Genomic DNA, 16,817 nt, shown 5'->3' with positions numbered 1-16,817 from the left:
TATCTGAGACAGGACTCCAAAGCAGAAGTGTGTAATCACCTGCTCATCACTGGAGGTCTCCACAGAGACAAATAATTTAAATCTTTGACTTTCTTTTAATGCATTAAGAATATTTGCGGAGGCTTTACAGTGTTCTGAGCCCAGGACTGGGCTCTGAGATTAAAAGAGTAAAGAAGACATCCCTCCATACTTACTGTCTCCATGGCAACCTCCCTAGTCCAGGCCGCCTTGTCTCCATTCACATTCCTGCCCCAGCCTCCTAACTGGGCTCCTGGCTACGGTCTTGCCCCTCTCCAATCTGTTTGCCCCCCAGGGGCCCAGGTGACCCTTGAGGAAGTTCAGTCAAGCATGTCACTCTTGTCAAAGCCGTCCAATGGCTTCCCATTGCATCCCAAAAACCCGCTTCTGTACCCTATCTTGTCCCATCTCTCCTTCACCAACTCTGCCACACTGCCCTTTCCATTTCTTGAACACACCAAGCTCATTTCTGCTTTGTGACTGGTGTGCTGGTTGTTCTTTAATCTGGAGTATGGTTCCCTTGGTCTTTGCAGGGCTGGCTCCCTCTTCTCCGTCCTTCCAGATCTTAGCTGAATTGGGGGACTTCCCCTGCCATCCTGCCCAAAGAGCCTGTCCTGTCCTTTCCTCTTCCCACTTCTAACACTCTGTTTAAATTGTCTGTATTACGCTTAACATGCTATGTTTCTTATTTGTTTGTCTTTTTCTCTCCTCTCACTAACTTCCTCCTCCCCGAGTCCCACCCTGTGCAGAACATAAGCTGAGAGCAGGGTCCTCATTTGCCTGTTGCGCTGCCATATCCCTAGCACCTAACGTGCTGCCTGCAGCACGACAGGCAGTCAGTTCTTTCCAACAATATTTGTGAAATGGAAGAGAGGCCCATGGTTTTAAAGATGCTACAGTGTGGTCAGAGACGCAAATAACTAGCTCAACACAGTAAGTGCTATAATAACCAGTCATATCTATAAAGACCTCTGGGTACACCGTTGAAAGGTCAATTCATTCACGGTATAGGGAAGGAAGGATCAAGTTGACAAAGCTACACTGGGAAGGTGGCAGTTGCCTTTGGTCGTGAAGGAAGAGTAGGGGCAGACTAGAACATCAGAATCAGCGAAACACAGGGAATGGCAAAGGGTAGCTGTGCATGGTGTGGAGGGCATAGTCCGTAGTTCAGCCAGAGTTAAGAGTAACTGATGGACAGAAATGAGGCTAGAGCAACACAAGTGCCGGATTATAAAGAATCGTATTCACCATGGTAAGATTTCGAACTTTGTGTAGGAAAGTGAACCTATTCTGGCAGCATTATGGAGGAGGTATTATAAAGAAGGAACAAGATGTTGAGCTCAGTTTGACTCAGACAAGGGAAGGCTTAAATAGTGAGGTGAGAAACAAGGAAACAGATGGGGTGTTCAGATAAACCATGGGTTAAAAATGTTCTTCCAGTACTTTGGATTTTATTATTTCAAGTTACACTTCCTAAAGGTTTATTTTCATCTCCTGCAGAATTTGGTTGATCTTGCAGGCAGTGAAAGAGCTGCTCAAACAGGTGCTGAAGGTAATGAAAACTCATGAAATATTTTGGTCTGAAAGTCCTCCTGTTCTTTAACAGAGTAAAAGTGCCACCATGCATTTTAGAGACTAATAAAGTAATGATAATTTTGTGATAAAAGTCTTTAACAGAAAAAGCAGCTTCCTTATCTGGCTTATTATCTGCTTTGTGCTGCTGTAGCGTTAGTTAAAAAGATGAAACTCTGTCGTTGACAGGATTTATAGTTGGAAAGCTCCTGAGAGTCCCATGAACACCATAATCAGTAAGGAAATTCAGAAAAGTGGCAGGATACAAAATTAATCTATAGACATGAGCACCTCCTAACACAACAGCCGGTTGGAATATTTAATGTACGAAAAGACCCCCTTTGCAATAATGACTTAAAAGGAATAATACCTAGGAAGAAACTCAACAAAAATTGTATAAGACCAAAATAAGGAAAACATTAAAACAGACCTGAAAGAGGTAACCAAACACTGAGACAAATGAAAACGCATACTTAGATGGGAAGTTTCAGAACCATAAAGATGTCAGGCCTCTCTCTGTGTTAGTTTCCTGCAGCCTGACATAGAGACACTCAGCTGAGTGTGGCCTGTACCCACCACACCAGTGGATCCTCAGACCTGTGAACAAGAAATAAATGCCTGTTGCTTTAAGCTGGCTTGTTAAACAGCAGTATTCCAGCAATAGCTGAATAACGCACCTGTGCAATAACTGCTGTTCAGAAGGATTTGTTGCAGTATTTTTTGTGTACATGGCAGATTGAACACCTGCATGTCCCTCAGCAGGGTGCTAGGTAAATAAATTCTGATACATCCATACAATGGAATTCTATGCTGTAAAAAAGAGTGAAAAAGACCAATGTTTACCAATAAGATAGATGATATATTGCCAAGTGAAAAAAGCAAAGTGCAAAATAGTGTGTATAGTATGTTACTATTTATGTAAAGAAGAAAGGGGAAAAATTAATACGTATGAACTTGTATTTCTAAAAATCTCTAGAAGAATAAACTAATAATAGTTCTTGGTTAGAGCGATAGGAACTGGTTGAAAGGAGAATAAAGTGAGAGAAACCTTTTTCAGTAGACTTCCGTTTAAGACATGTGAGCATATTAACAGTTTAAAAATAAGGACTTTTGGTTGTGAACCTCTAGGAACTAACTTGGTTGCACGTCATTAGTTGCCTGTATTGGAGGTTTGGAAAAATAGATTTGAATTGAGGAGTTCGAGGAGCTCTTTTAGGACGTGGTGCAGACATGGGCTTTCCTGCATTCTTATTCTTTTCTTAGTCGTCTTTTTCGAGCTGTTTCTCTTGGGTGAGAGCCTTTCTGCTTCACGTGATGGGTGGGAGGAAGGGAAGGGCGCCTGTCAGCAGTGGGAGGAAAGGTGGGCGCAGATCTAATTTGAAGCACAGACTGTAGCATCTGACCCTGCAATTTCTAATTTCTCCCATAAATTACTGATAAATAAGTTCATCATCTAGTACGGGGACCAATTTGTTTTCTTATTTATTTAATAAATGCAGGTGTGCGACTCAAGGAAGGCTGTAATATAAATCGTAGCTTATTTATTTTGCGACAAGTGATCAAGAAACTTAGTGATGGACAAGTTGGGTAAGTTTGTCCCATTGTACATTTACCTATTAATGCTTACGTTTTTCATTAGGTTGAAAATTATGATATTTCAGTGACACTCAAATAAATGTACTGATACCCCTGTATGTTCAAAAGCTTCTGTGATTCTATGAGCATGCGTTGCTTCTTATATGTATGACCGTGACCTACTAAATTTACTTTATATTTTAAATATTTTCTAGTTAGTAGTTTTGCTCTGCCTCAAGTAACCAGTAAAGAATGAATTTTTTAAACTGTAGCAAATTTAAGGTTCTGCGTTAAAAATAAACCACTTTTGTTATATAAAAAGTTTTACTCTTTTTCTCCCCAAACTCATCTCTCACTAAGTGGTTTCATAAATTATCGAGATAGCAAATTAACACGAATTCTCCAGAATTCCTTGGGAGGAAATGCAAAAACACGCATTATCTGCACAATTACTCCAGTGTCTTTGGATGAAACCCTGACTACTCTCCAGGTGAGTTTGATTTTTATCTCGAATCAATATGGGGGAAATCATCTTTCAGAAGGAAAAATTAGCTACTAAAATTAGGTGTAATTTTTTGTAATTGACATAACATACCTGTTAAAATAAAATTGGTGTGTCTACTAAATAGCATTCCTTAATCTTCCCAAACTTCAATCATTCATATCCTGCCTCCCCAATTTTTGCCACATCCAACAATATTTTATTGAAATTGACTTGATTTTTTCTTAAATAACTCACTTTTTAAATTTAACTTATTATAAAAGGAAACTTTCTATCAGTCCCATAAATGAAAAACTGGTTATCACTTGGAACAAACAGAAGGTGACCCAAAAAATGGGTGTGCGTGTTTATAACAAAATAATTCTTAAGTTCCTGCTAACAAATTGTTGCCTGCCTTTGCCTTGAGCCTAAGGCCTGTATTTTCTGTTTTCAAAAGAAAAGAAGAATGAGAACTGTCAGTAGAATAGCTGTCTCAATGAAGGGTTCAGTGTTATTTAATGGGCACCCTCACGTACCCAGTTAAAGTTACTTTTGACACTCATGCTCTAAGAAACATCACTTTAAGTAGCTATTGAGCGCTGGATCAAGGTTCTGTCAGAGAAACAAAGGTAGGAGATAGCGTTCCTGGCTTCACAGAATTTATAGTCTTATAGTGAAGATAAGACCTGTCTTCCAGCGTGATTTCCTTGGATTAAAAGTTAAGTGGCTAATAAGTAGGACAGAGTTCAAAGGAAGGAGAGGTGCTTTTGACTGGAAGTGAAGCTTCAGCGCAGAGGGAGCATTTGCCCTGGACTTTGAGGAGTAGATGGATTCCAGTGAGCCAGGGTGTGTAGGCTCTCTGTTGGCATCTGTCTTCAAGATATTTCTCTGACCCTCCTGAAGACTAGTGGCAAAGGTAAGTTATGGACATTGTTACAGGGACGTAGAATGCTGTGTGTTCAGAAGCTGTAAGCCACCTGGGAAGCTTTTACTGATGTTTCTTTACAAAAGAAAATTACAAGAAACCTAAATATTAATTAAACTAATCTTTTGGTGTCAACGTTTAACACTCTTGTATTTTTTCCCAGTTTGCCAGCACTGCTAAATATATGAAGAATACTCCTTATGTCAATGAGGTGTCTAGTGATGAAGCTCTCCTGAAAAGATATAGAAAAGAAATAATGGATCTTAAAAAACAATTAGAGGAGGTATGTATGAACTGTGTATTTCAGTAAAGAATAGAGATGGATTTAGAATTGAGATCTGCCTACATGCCCAGAGACTCTTAAATCCTCAATATCTGAGTTCTACAATCTAAATTTAAAACAAATAGTTTTTAACTAAGGAGAAATCAACCCGTAAAAACTTTACTATAAACTGCAAGATTTGGTTTCTTGAAATTATTTTAGATTTTGTTTTTCATTTCCAAAGGGCAAAATTTGAGATTTTCAAATGGGCCAAGTAGAGATACGTTTTTTTAAGAGATAAAAACTGTCACAAATACAGAGAATTAGGTTAAAAAGAGAGACCATGAATAGTGTTTAAAACTACTTTGTTTCATTTTACATTATCTTGAATTCCTCTTCTAGCCCTAAGATAGCAATCTAATAAGATAGCATAATTGCTTGTCATTACCATTTGTTTGTTTAAACCATCATGGTCCCCAGTCTGTAAAAAACTTACATTTTACTGATCTTTTTAAAAATGACCTAAAATGTCAAATGGCGGTCTTAGAAGGATCTCTCTTCCTTTGCTATAGGTATTCAAGTCTCTGCTTTATGATTTCTCTGCCTATTTATATATTTTTAGTCAATTAATAGAATTGCTTTAACAGCATTGATATAATCTTATACATGGCATATAGAATAGTGACAGGAGAAATGTATATTTTACCCTATTATAAGTTTGAGAAATTATTGATTATGGTAACTGCATATTGGTGTTCTGCAGGTAGGGCATATTTTATTTCAATAAAATTAAAATTCTCAGGCCAGCCCTGTGGCCTAGTGGTTAAGTTTGTTGCACTCCACTTTGGCAGCCCGGGTTCAGTTGCCATCCGCAGACCTACACCACTTGGCGGCCATGCTGTCCTGTTGTCCCATGTACAAAATGGAGGAAGATAGGCACAGATGTTAGCTCAGGGCAAATCCCTTTCAAGCAGAAAGAGAAAGATAGGTACAGATGTTAGCTCAAGGTGAATCTTCCTCAGCAAAAAAAAAAAGAAAAGAAAAATTCTCAAAACTCACATACAAATTTATATTTTTTTAAACTATACTTTCAAGGTTTTAAAACCTACCTACATTTATTAACGTAACCCAATATTACATTCTTTAGGTTTCTTTAGAGACTCGGGCCCAGGCAATGGAAAAAGACCAATTGGCCCAACTTTTGGAAGAAAAAGATTTGCTTCAAAAAGTGCAGATTGAGAAAATTCAAAACTTAACACGAATGCTAGTGACCTCTTCTTCCCTCACATCACAACAGGAATTAAAAGTAAAATTTAAAAGACAACAGCTTCTTTTCTTCTTCTTTTTTATTATTTTTTTTTTAATTGCAGTAACTTTGGTTTATAACAGTATATAAATTTCAGGTGTATATCGTTATATTTCAATTCCTATGTAGATTATATCATGCTGACCACCAAAAGACTAATTACCATCACCACACATGTGCCTAATCATGCCTTTCAACCTCTTCTCTCCCCCTTTCCCCTCTGGTAACCACCAATCCAATCTCTGTTGCTATGGGATTGTCTTTTGTTGTTTTTATCTTCTATTTGTGAGTGAGATCATACAATGTTTGACTTTCTCCCTCTGACTTTTTACTCTCAGCAGCAATACCCTCAAGGTCCATCCTTGTTGTCACAATTAGCCAGATTTCATCCTTTTTTATGGCTGAGTAGTATTCCCTTGTGTATATATACCACATCTTCTTCATCCATTCATCCCTTGACGGGCACCTAAGTTGCTTCCAAGTCTTGGCTATTGTGAATAAGCCTACAGTGAACATAGGAGTGCATGTATCTTTACGCATTCACGTTTTGACGTTCTTTGGATAAATACCCAAGAGTGGAATAGCTGGATCATATGGTAGGTCTAGTCTTAATTTTTTGAGCCATCTCCATACTGTTTTCCATAGTGACTGCACCAGTTTGCACTCCCACCAGCAGTGTATGAGGGTTCCCTTCTCTCTACATCCTCTCCAACACTTATTGTTTCCAGTCTTGTTAATTATAGCCATTCTGACAAGAGTGAGGTGATATCTCATTATAGCTTTGATTTGCATTTCTCTGATAGTGATGTTGAACATCTTTTCATGTGCCTGTTGGCCATCCGTATATCTTCTTTGGAGAAATCTCCATTCAGATCTTTTGCACATTTTTGAACTGGGTTTTTGGTTTTTTTGTTGTTGAGATGTATGAGTTCTTTGTATATTTTGGATATTCACCCCTTTTTTGATATATGGTTTACAAACATCTTCTCCCAATTGTTAGGCTGTCTTTTCCTTTTCTTGATGGCTTCCTTTGCTGTGCAGAAGCTTTTTAGTTTGATGTAGTCCCATTTGTTTATTTTTTATATTGTTTCTCTTGCCCAGTCAGGCATGGTATTTGAAAATATGCTGCTAAGACCGATGTCAAAGAGTGTACTGCCTATGTTTTCTACTAGAAGTTTCGTGGTTTCAGGTCTTAGATTCAAGTCTTAAATCCATTTTGAGTTGATTTTTGTGCATGGTGTAAGGTAATGGTCTACTTTCATTCTTGGGCATGTGGCTGTCCAGGTTTCCCAACACCATTTATTGAAGAGACTCTACTTTCTCCATTGTATGCTCTTGGCTCCCCTGTCAAAAATTAGCTGTCCATAGATGTGTGGGTTGATTTCTGGACTCCTGGACTCTGGATTCTGTTCCATTGATCTGTGTGTCTGTTTTTATGCCATACCATGCTGTTTTGGTTACTATAGCTTTGTAGTATATTTTGAAATCAGGGAGTGTGACGCCTCCAGCTTTGTTCTTTTTTCTCAGGGTTCCTTTGGCTATTCTGCGTCTTTTGTTGTTCCATATAAATTGTAGGATTCTTTGTTCTATTTCTGTGAAAAATGTTGTTGGAAATTTGATTGGGATTGCACTGAATCTGTAGATTACTTTAGGAAGTATGGACATTTTAACTATGTTTATTCTTCCAATCCAAGAGCATGGAATAGCCTTCCATTTCTTTACATCTTCTTCAATTTCTTTCAACAATGTTTTATAGTTTTCAGTGTACAAACCTTTCACCTCCTTGGTTAAGTTTATTCCTAGATATTTTATTCTTTTTTGTTGCAACTGTAAATGGGATTATATTCTTAATTTCTCTTTCTGCCACTTCCTTGTTAGTGTATAGAAACGCAACTGATTTTTGTATGTTGATTTTGCATCCTGAAACTTTGCCGTATTTGTTTATTAGTTCGAGAAGTTTTTGGTGGGTTCTTAAGGGTCTTCTATATATAAAATCATGTCATCTGCAGCTAGTGACAGTTTCACTTCTTCCTTTCCAATCTGACCGCTGTTTATTTCGTTTTCTTTCCTGATTGCTCTGGCTAGGACTTCCAATACTATGTTAAATAAGAGTGGTGACAGTGGGCATCCTTGTCTGGTTTCTGTTCTTAGAGGGATAGCTTTCAGTTTTTCTCCATTGAGAATGATATTAGCTGTGGGTTTGTCATATATCAGCTTTATTATGTTGAGGTACTTTCCTTCTATACCCAATTTATTTAGAGTTTTTATCATAAATGGATGCTATATCTTGTCAAACGCTGTCTCTGCATCTATTGAGATGATCATGGGATTTTTATTTTTCATTTTTGTTAATGTGGTGTATCACGTTAATAGATTTGCAGATGTTGAACCATCCCTGCATCCCTGGAATAAATCCCACTTGATCATGGTGTATGAAATTTTTAATGTATTGTTGTAGTTGATTTGCTAGTATTTTGTTGAGGATTTTTGCATCGATGTTCATCAGTGATATGAGCCTGTAATTTTCTTCTTTTGTGTTGTCCTTGTCTGCTTTTGGTATCAGGATGATGTTGACTTCGTAAAATGAATTTGGAAGCTTCCTCTCTTCTTCAATTTTTTGGAAGAGTTTGAGAAGGATAGGATTAAGTCTTTGAATGTTTGGTATAATTCACCAGGGAAGCCGTCTGGTCCTGGACTTTTATCTTTTGGGAGGTTTTTGATAACTGTTTCAATCTCCTTACTGGTGATCGGTCTATTCACATTCTCTACTTCTTCTTGATTCAGTTTTGGAAGGTTGTATTAGTCTAAGAATTTATCCATTTCTTCTAGATTATCCAGTTTGTTAGCGTATAGCTTTTCATAGTATTCTTTTATAATCTTTTGTATTTCTGAGGTATCTGTTGTAATTTCTCCTCTTTGATTTCTGATTTTATTTATCTGAGCCTTCTCTTTTTTTCTTGGTGAGTCTAGCTAAAGGTTCGTCGATGTTGTTTATCTTTTCAAAGAATCAGCGCTGAGTTTCATTGATTTTTTTTCCTGGTTTTTTTTAGTCTCTATTTCATTTATTTCTGCTCTGATTTTTATTACTTCCTTCCTTCTACTGATTTTGGGCTTTGTTCTTCTTTTTCCAGTTCCTTTAGGTGCACTGTTAGACTGTTTATTTGGGATTTTTCTTCTTTGTTGAGGTAGGCCTGTATTGATATAAACTTCCCTCTTAAAACCGCTTTTGCTGTATCACATAGACTTTGGCCTGTCGTAGTTTCATTTTCATTTGTCTCCAGATATTCTTGATTTCTCATTTGATTTCTTCTTTGACTCAATTGTTGTTCAATAGCATTTTGTTTAAGCTCCATCCATTTGTGGCTTTTCTGATTTTCTTCCTGTAGTTGATTTCTAGTTTCATACCATTGTGGTCAGAAAAGATGCTGGGTATTTTTTCAGTCTTCTTAAATTTATTGAGACTTGTTTTGTGGTCTAATATGTGATCTGTCCTGGAGAATGTTCCATGTCCGTTTGAAAAGAATGTGTATTCTGCAGGTTTGGGATGGAATGTTCTATACATGTGTACTAAGTCCATCTGGTCTAATATGTCATTTAAGGCCAACGTTTCCTTATTGATCTTTTGTTTTGATGATCTCTCCTTTGGTGTAAGTGGATTGTTAAAGTCCTCTACTATTATTGTGTTGCTATTTCTCCTTTTATGTCTGTTAATAATTGCTTTATATGTCGAGGTGCTGTTATGTTGGGTGCATAGATATTTGTAAATGTTAAATATTCTTGTTGGATCATTCCCTTTATCATTATGTAGTGCGCTTTGTCTGTTGTTACAGTTTTTATTTTAAAGTCTATGTTTTCTGATATGAATATTGCTACCTCAGCTTTCTTTTCATTGCCATTTTCATGGAGTATCTTTTTCCATTCCTTCTCTTTCAGTTTGTGAGTGTCTTTCAGTCTGAAATGCATCTCTTGTATGCAGCACATATATGGGTCTTATTTTTTTTATGAAAGATGACAGCTTAAACTTGATATATAGGGAATAGAATTGGTATTCTTATATGCTTATTATATAGCTATGTGTTTCTTATCCTTTGATACAGTATATTTTAGGAAAGAACCTTTTGTGTATTTGCCTATACCTCAACAACACCTAGAACGTTCATTAAAAATACTTAACCCTGATTCCCATATGAAGAGATCCTAATTCAGAAAGTCTGGGATGTAGTCAAGGAATCTATTTGCACTATACTTCTTATGAAATTCTAATGAAATTGATTAGGTGATTGGAAACCACAGGTGTCTAGAGTATGTGGTAATATTTTCTATTTAAGGAAACAGAAATAGTAATCTCAGGAAAATTTATCTAGACTATAAATCAACATAGTAATCAAAATTCTGGCTTCCAGTCTGTGTGCTTTTGTTTTTACCAGAGTAGGGGTTTATTTATCCAGCAGATGTTTTGGGGAGTGATAGTGTCATGGTTAAGAGAATGGCCTCTGGAGCTGGACTTTCTGGATTTGAATCCCAGTTCTGTCAATTGCTAACTCTCGACCTTGGGCCCTTTCTTAAATACTTTTTGCTGCAGTTTCCTTATCTGTGAGAAAGCTTGATCCTCACCTCATAGGACTGATGTGACAATTAAGTGAAGTGATATATAGAATGTGCTTAACACTATACTCTCCATACAGCAAATCCTCAATAAGTGTATGCTGTTAAGATTATTATTAATAGACGCTACCTTTAAGTCCACCATACCAGGTAAATGGAAGGCATCAAAACCATCTGTTGGCTCAGCCATGAGTAGGAAACAGCCCAAGGAAAGGGGTAGGGAAAAGTATGCCGGTTAGACATCTACATGTACAAAAGCTTGGAGTCGTGAGAAAACATATTTCTTGGACTTAAAATATTCTGGTGGCAGGGGCATTTAAACCACATTGTAGGATTCGAACATTGCATTATGCTAAGGATATGGGAAAGCCTTGTAGGTAACATGATTGGAATTGCTGTTTAGAAAGATGTGGCTACTGTGTACCTACAATTGATTGGGCCTCCACAAGGCTTGTGGCTCTGGAGATGGAAAAAAAATGGGTAAATTGGAGAGCTATTTGGGAGACAGACTCGACAGAACTTTGTGATTGTTTCAACATGGGGACATGGAAAGGGAGAAGGAAGCATCTAGAATGACATGCACACATTACTGGGCTTGCTGGATAGCTGGTAGCAGTATTTGTTGAGTTAAGGAACATTGAGTGAAGAGCAGTGGAGCTGTCCAGTGTTTTATTTGGGTCAGCTCTAGTTTAAGGTGTCAGGCAGTTGAAAATGCAAATATATGAAAATCAAGTGAAAGATCTGGGATGGAGATATCAATTTGGGCATTAACTACTGCAAATCCAAATTAAAGTCGTGAGAATGGATGAGCTTGCTCTGGGAGCATGTTGAGAATGAAAAGAACAGAGGGCCAAAGATAAGATCCTCCCAAACAACTTTTTAGGTAAAAGCAAAAAAGAGGAATGCCTAAAGGAGCCCAGGTTTAGCTCTAGAGTTAAGAAAGAAACCAGGTGAACGTGGTAAACTAAAAGAAGAGAATGTTGCATAGAGAGGTCACATTCTATGTCAGTGATGTCACGTTCTGCTGAGAAGTTAAATAAGACAAATATAGACTAAAACTTTTTGGATTTAGAAACAAGAAGCTCCTTTGCAAAAACAATTTGAGTTATGTATTGGGAATGAAAGCCACCTTGCAGTAGGCTGAGATGGCCCAAAGGCGTAGGATCTTGAATACAGTAGAAGGGTCTGGCCTTAGATAGAAGGAGAAACACTCCTTCATTATAACAAGGACAGAGGAAAAGGGTAGGAATCAATGCAAGTAATGCTTTTGTAAGTTTAGGCTTGTATTTTCTTTGTGAAATAGGAGGTTTAATTTTTCTTCTGTGGTGGCTGGAGATGGTAGAGACACAGTTTGTAGACCTGCTAAGGGTTTGAAATAGTCTCGCCTTTGTAGGGAATGGAAAAGAAAGCCAACGAGGGGGCAAGGAGTCTTGCCAGGCAGCCTTAAGGGCCCAGGTGATGTTGGTAGCCAGTCTTCTGGCTGTCCACACAGTGTTCAGGAGGCTAATAAAAGCTCAGATGGCAGTGTAATTCATCTGAGTGTACATTGTGATAGGATAGGTGTGGGGAACACAGAATGGGTCTAATAGTTTGAGACCATTGACCCCAAAATGTGATTGAACTGGTGATCTATAGAATCTAAGATGATGGGATGAGAGCCCAAAGGTAGCTGGCAGAAAGAAAACAGTGGATCAAGAGACTAGATGTCCCTCTTAAGCTAACTAGCTATAATGGGATTAACTGAATCACTGGGGTGGAAGGAGTTCTAGGTTTATGAGTTTCAGATGACAGGGTCCAGTGGCTTTGGGAGCGAATGGAGTTGAGCTGAAGGTCATGGGAATCAAGGATTTATATATGAATGTGCTTTTGCAGAGCAGGCTGTGGAAAGGGCTGGCCATTTCAAGCAGAAGCCATATATTCTGGGGACAACAGATAATCTTGACAGGCAACGCAGTGGAATGGGTGGTGGATAAGGTCTGAAGTTACAAGCATGGGCTCAGCCACCAATTGGCTGTATGACTGTACACAACTCATGTAAACTTTTTGGACACTCAGGCATCTATAAAGTGGATGTAGTAAGAGAGGATTGTTGAGAGGATCAAAAAAGATGAGATAATGCTTGTTCTAGTAAAGGGACAAGAGAGGAATATACCTGTAAAATATGGAAAAACACTTAGGCGGTGGTCAGAGAAAGAGAAAGCAGTAAAGCCAAGTGAGTGATGAGGACAGCTAGCTGGGTGGGACAAGAACCAGGAGACAGAGGTATCCCAGGAGGGATGAGGAAGAAGTAGAGAGACGAGGAAGAAGAGAACATAGAAACTAAAAGAAAATGTTGGCTAGAGAGAAGGAAGGAGTGAAGGGTTTGTTTTTGAAAAAATCAAAAGCAGAAAACAGAGGCTTGAGCATTCTTAAAGCCCAGTGGAAGAAGGTAGTGAAGACGACAGATGAACAGATACCTGAGGGAACAGAGTCCCAAGGGAGAACGGAAGGAACAAGATTAGGAGCGCTGGTTGGATCGTGAGCTTTATAAACTGGCAAAGAATTGGCATGGGAATGGCCCTGTGGAAGATTTACTTGCTGAGGGAAGTTCAAATGGGCTGCCTGTCTGTTCCTTCCCAGTTAAGGCTGGGTTCCCAGAAGTGCTTTTGGTCACTATGTTGGTGGCTGTGCTGTCTTCTGTAACACCAGATTACTTGAAGGATTGATACTTAACTAATTCCTTTCAGTAAATTTGCAGAAATTCTTGTAAGTAAGCCTTCAAATACAAAATGAAATTTAAATAATAGTTTCATCAAATTTATTATGAAGTTAACACTAATTTGAAAAGTTTGAATATGTTTTCTTATCTCAGGATGTCCTTAGACTGATAAGATATTAAACTAGGCTGAATAAGAATTCTACCAAGTCAATGGTTGTTAAAAATGGAAACTAGTTCCCTTGTTTTATGATGTTTGAGCCAGATGTGTGTGAGGTAATTTTGATTTCTTCTTCTTTAGGCTAAAAAAAAACGAAGAGTCACTTGGTGTGTTGGCAAAATTAACAAAATGAAGGATTCAAACTATGTAAATGAGTTTAATGTACCAGAGAATGTAACAACAAAGACACATAAGTCTGCTCTAACTTTAGGAGGAGAAATTGATGAATGTGAGTTCTTCTTCAACTACTTTTAATTATAAAAGTATCCCCATAAAGAGAGACTTTATTTATAACTCAGTTAATGTGATAAACACAGTTAAATAAAATGTATGTATTTTAGATGTGATTACGATGATAAAAATAAGTAATTTTAAGAAAGTGAACATTGATGAAGTTCTCTATTTTTTCCAGATCTCTTAAGAATGATGTGCTGTAGTTGAAACATTTGAGACAGATATTTTTATTTTTTGTTTTTGTTTTAATCACTGCTCATTAAGTTAGTACCCATATAATGTCTGGCTTAAACTTTGCTAATCTTGAAAGGGTAGCATTTACACAGGAATCTGTTGCAAAGTTTGTCTCTAACATTATAAGTATTTTTTAGGGGCATTTAAAAATCTGCTTACAATGATTAAATCTCAAATTTAGAATTTGTCCTTTTAACCTATACAGTCGCACGTTGATTAATGATGGGACGTGTTCTGAGAAGTGCATCTTTAGGCAATTTTGTTGTGTGAACATCACAGAGTGCACTTACACAAACCTAGGTGGTACAGCCTGCTACACACCTGGGCTCTGTGGTACTAATCTTGTGGGACGCCTGTTGTATATGCAGTCCGTCCTTGACTGAAACGTCCTTATGCCGTGCATGAATGTGTTGTACTAAGGATCCTACATTTTATCACTAATTCTAACCAGTGATCTTAATTCACACGAGTATATAAATGATCACATCTGTTTATATATTCTTGGCATTCATACTGTGAGCACATATTAACTAATTTGAGCTTATTACCTCAGATCAGAATTTTTTTAATCTTTAATTTGAGTTTTAGGAAACTTAATAACATGTTTATGGATAAATTTCTTTTCCCCCTAATTATAGCTCTCTATTCAGAGTCTGATATTTTCAGTAACACTCTTGATACATTAACTGAGACAGAGTGGAATCCAGCAACAAAACTACTAAGTCAGGTAACTTAAATGTATTTTACAGAACATTATCCTTTTACTCTTCTTTAAATTCATTTGTTATTGATGTTTGCTGTTGTGGCACATTTCTAGCTCTGACTGTTTCAGTAGTAGTTGAGGTTCTTATTAAGGCTTCCCCAACTTGTTACACTCCTCGTTGGTAACTGTGGCATACAGAGAGAGGCTAAACATTTCCTAAAGTATGGTAATAGGTAAACCTTTGCTTCTAGTTTTTACCAGCAGATCTTGGTATCTATGATTTTTTGGTAAGTTTCTGTTTTGCCTTGGGCCATCCCTTGAAGGTAAAAAGGGCTGATTTTAAAAGTATCAAAATTCTCAGGCATAAAGTAGAATGGTGTATCAGGGAAGGGTAATATTGCCAAATAATGCTGAAAAATGAAAGTAAATAAAATTATATAGTCTTATGAAAACTTTAAGAAATAAGGAATACTGTAGTGAATACTTTAGTATGTTTAGATTCCATGTTTGCTTTCTAGGCTGCTAATATTCAAAGAAATATAACATAGTCATATAAATGTATTTGTTAAAGAAAATTTCATTTTAATTTTGAAATAAAATTGCAGTGATTCTTGGGAATTGTTATTATCATTAGCTAACCATTATAATTAGTTGTAATGGTTCTTATAATTAATTATTATGGGGAATTATATGCTTTTGTGTCCCTAAAACACTCTGGAAGGTTTGTTGTTTTTTTCAAATCCCTAGTGTTGGTTTAGTTTCTTTTAACTCATGGCTTACTCTTCCTCATGATGGAACAGAAAGCAGAAACAGGCCTCTGCTCAGCACGGTGAGGCCTGGCAGCCGTTGGAGTTTTAGAAGTCAATAAATAATGGCTCCATGTCACTTCCTAAATTCAGAGCTGTCTGAGAAATTAAACAGGAGTCAAGCAGGTGGAGAATTACATTATTAGCTTTATTACCAAGGAGCTTAAGGATCTGTGGTCAGATGACTTCCCATTATGTGCCCTACTCCTACTCCCGACTGAATTTTAAGTCAGGCACAGGCAGAGCATTTGTTTATATGATCTTTCTTTCTTTCTTTCTTTCTTTCTTTCTTTCTTTTTTAATTCTATCTCTTTGAAAATAGTCTTCCTCTATTCTATGTTAGCTAGTTTACCAAAAGGCAGACCTTCTGTTATGCTGTGGATCAAGCTAGACCATTGGGAAGATATTGGAGAATGGCCCAAACTACCAAATGATTCAAGGTTAAATGAATTATTTGACTAATCCAGATTTTAGTTAACAAAACAAAGAACTTGAATCCTCTCTGACTTGAAAATCTGGTTTTGTTTATAATAGGAAAACTTAGAAAGTGAGTTGAATTCACTTCGTGCTAACTATGATAGTCTGGTACTAGACTATGAACAACTAAGAAGAGAAAATGAAGAAATGGAATCGAAATTAAAAGAAAAGAATGGTTTGCATGAATTTGAGGCTCTAGAAAGAAAAGCGGAAAAAGATCAAGAGGTAAAAGATGAAAAGATGTGGAAACACAAAACTAAACTAAAACTACACTTTGTGTGTGTGTGAGGAAGATTGGCCCTGAGCTAACATCTGCTGCTAATCTTCCTCTTTTTTTTGCTTGAGGAAGATTGTCCCTGAGCTAACATCTGTGCTGGTCTCCCTCTATTTTGTATGTGGGACACCATCACAGCATGGCTTGATGAGTGCTATGTAGGTCTGCACCTGGCATCCAAACCCATGGAGTGCACAAACTTAACCACTACACCACCAGGCTGGACCCTAAAACCACACTTTTAAAAGTATCATTTTCTTAAAGATGTTTATTTCTAAGGTTGATATATTGAAAACCCAACCATTTTCCATTTGTACACACAATTTAGAGAATTTAAGAAATAATCAGTTCATTTATATTGCTTTAAAAATAGTTAAATCATAATTGTTTCACTTGTGCTTGTGTGCAAGAAGAGGAAGGAATCAAAAAC

General features: G+C 37.3%; 1 pseudogene; it reads left to right on the top strand.

Moving 5' to 3' along the window:
* Positions 1 to 16,817, top strand: part of LOC139043312 (centromere-associated protein E-like) — an 80,023-nt pseudogene that overhangs the window by 14,650 nt on the left and 48,556 nt on the right.

This window comes from Equus asinus, unplaced genomic scaffold, assembly GCF_041296235.1.
Source record: "Equus asinus isolate D_3611 breed Donkey unplaced genomic scaffold, EquAss-T2T_v2 contig_2, whole genome shotgun sequence".
Lineage (NCBI taxonomy): Eukaryota > Metazoa > Chordata > Mammalia > Perissodactyla > Equidae > Equus > Equus asinus.
This window is presented reverse-complemented; position numbering and strand designations above follow the sequence as displayed.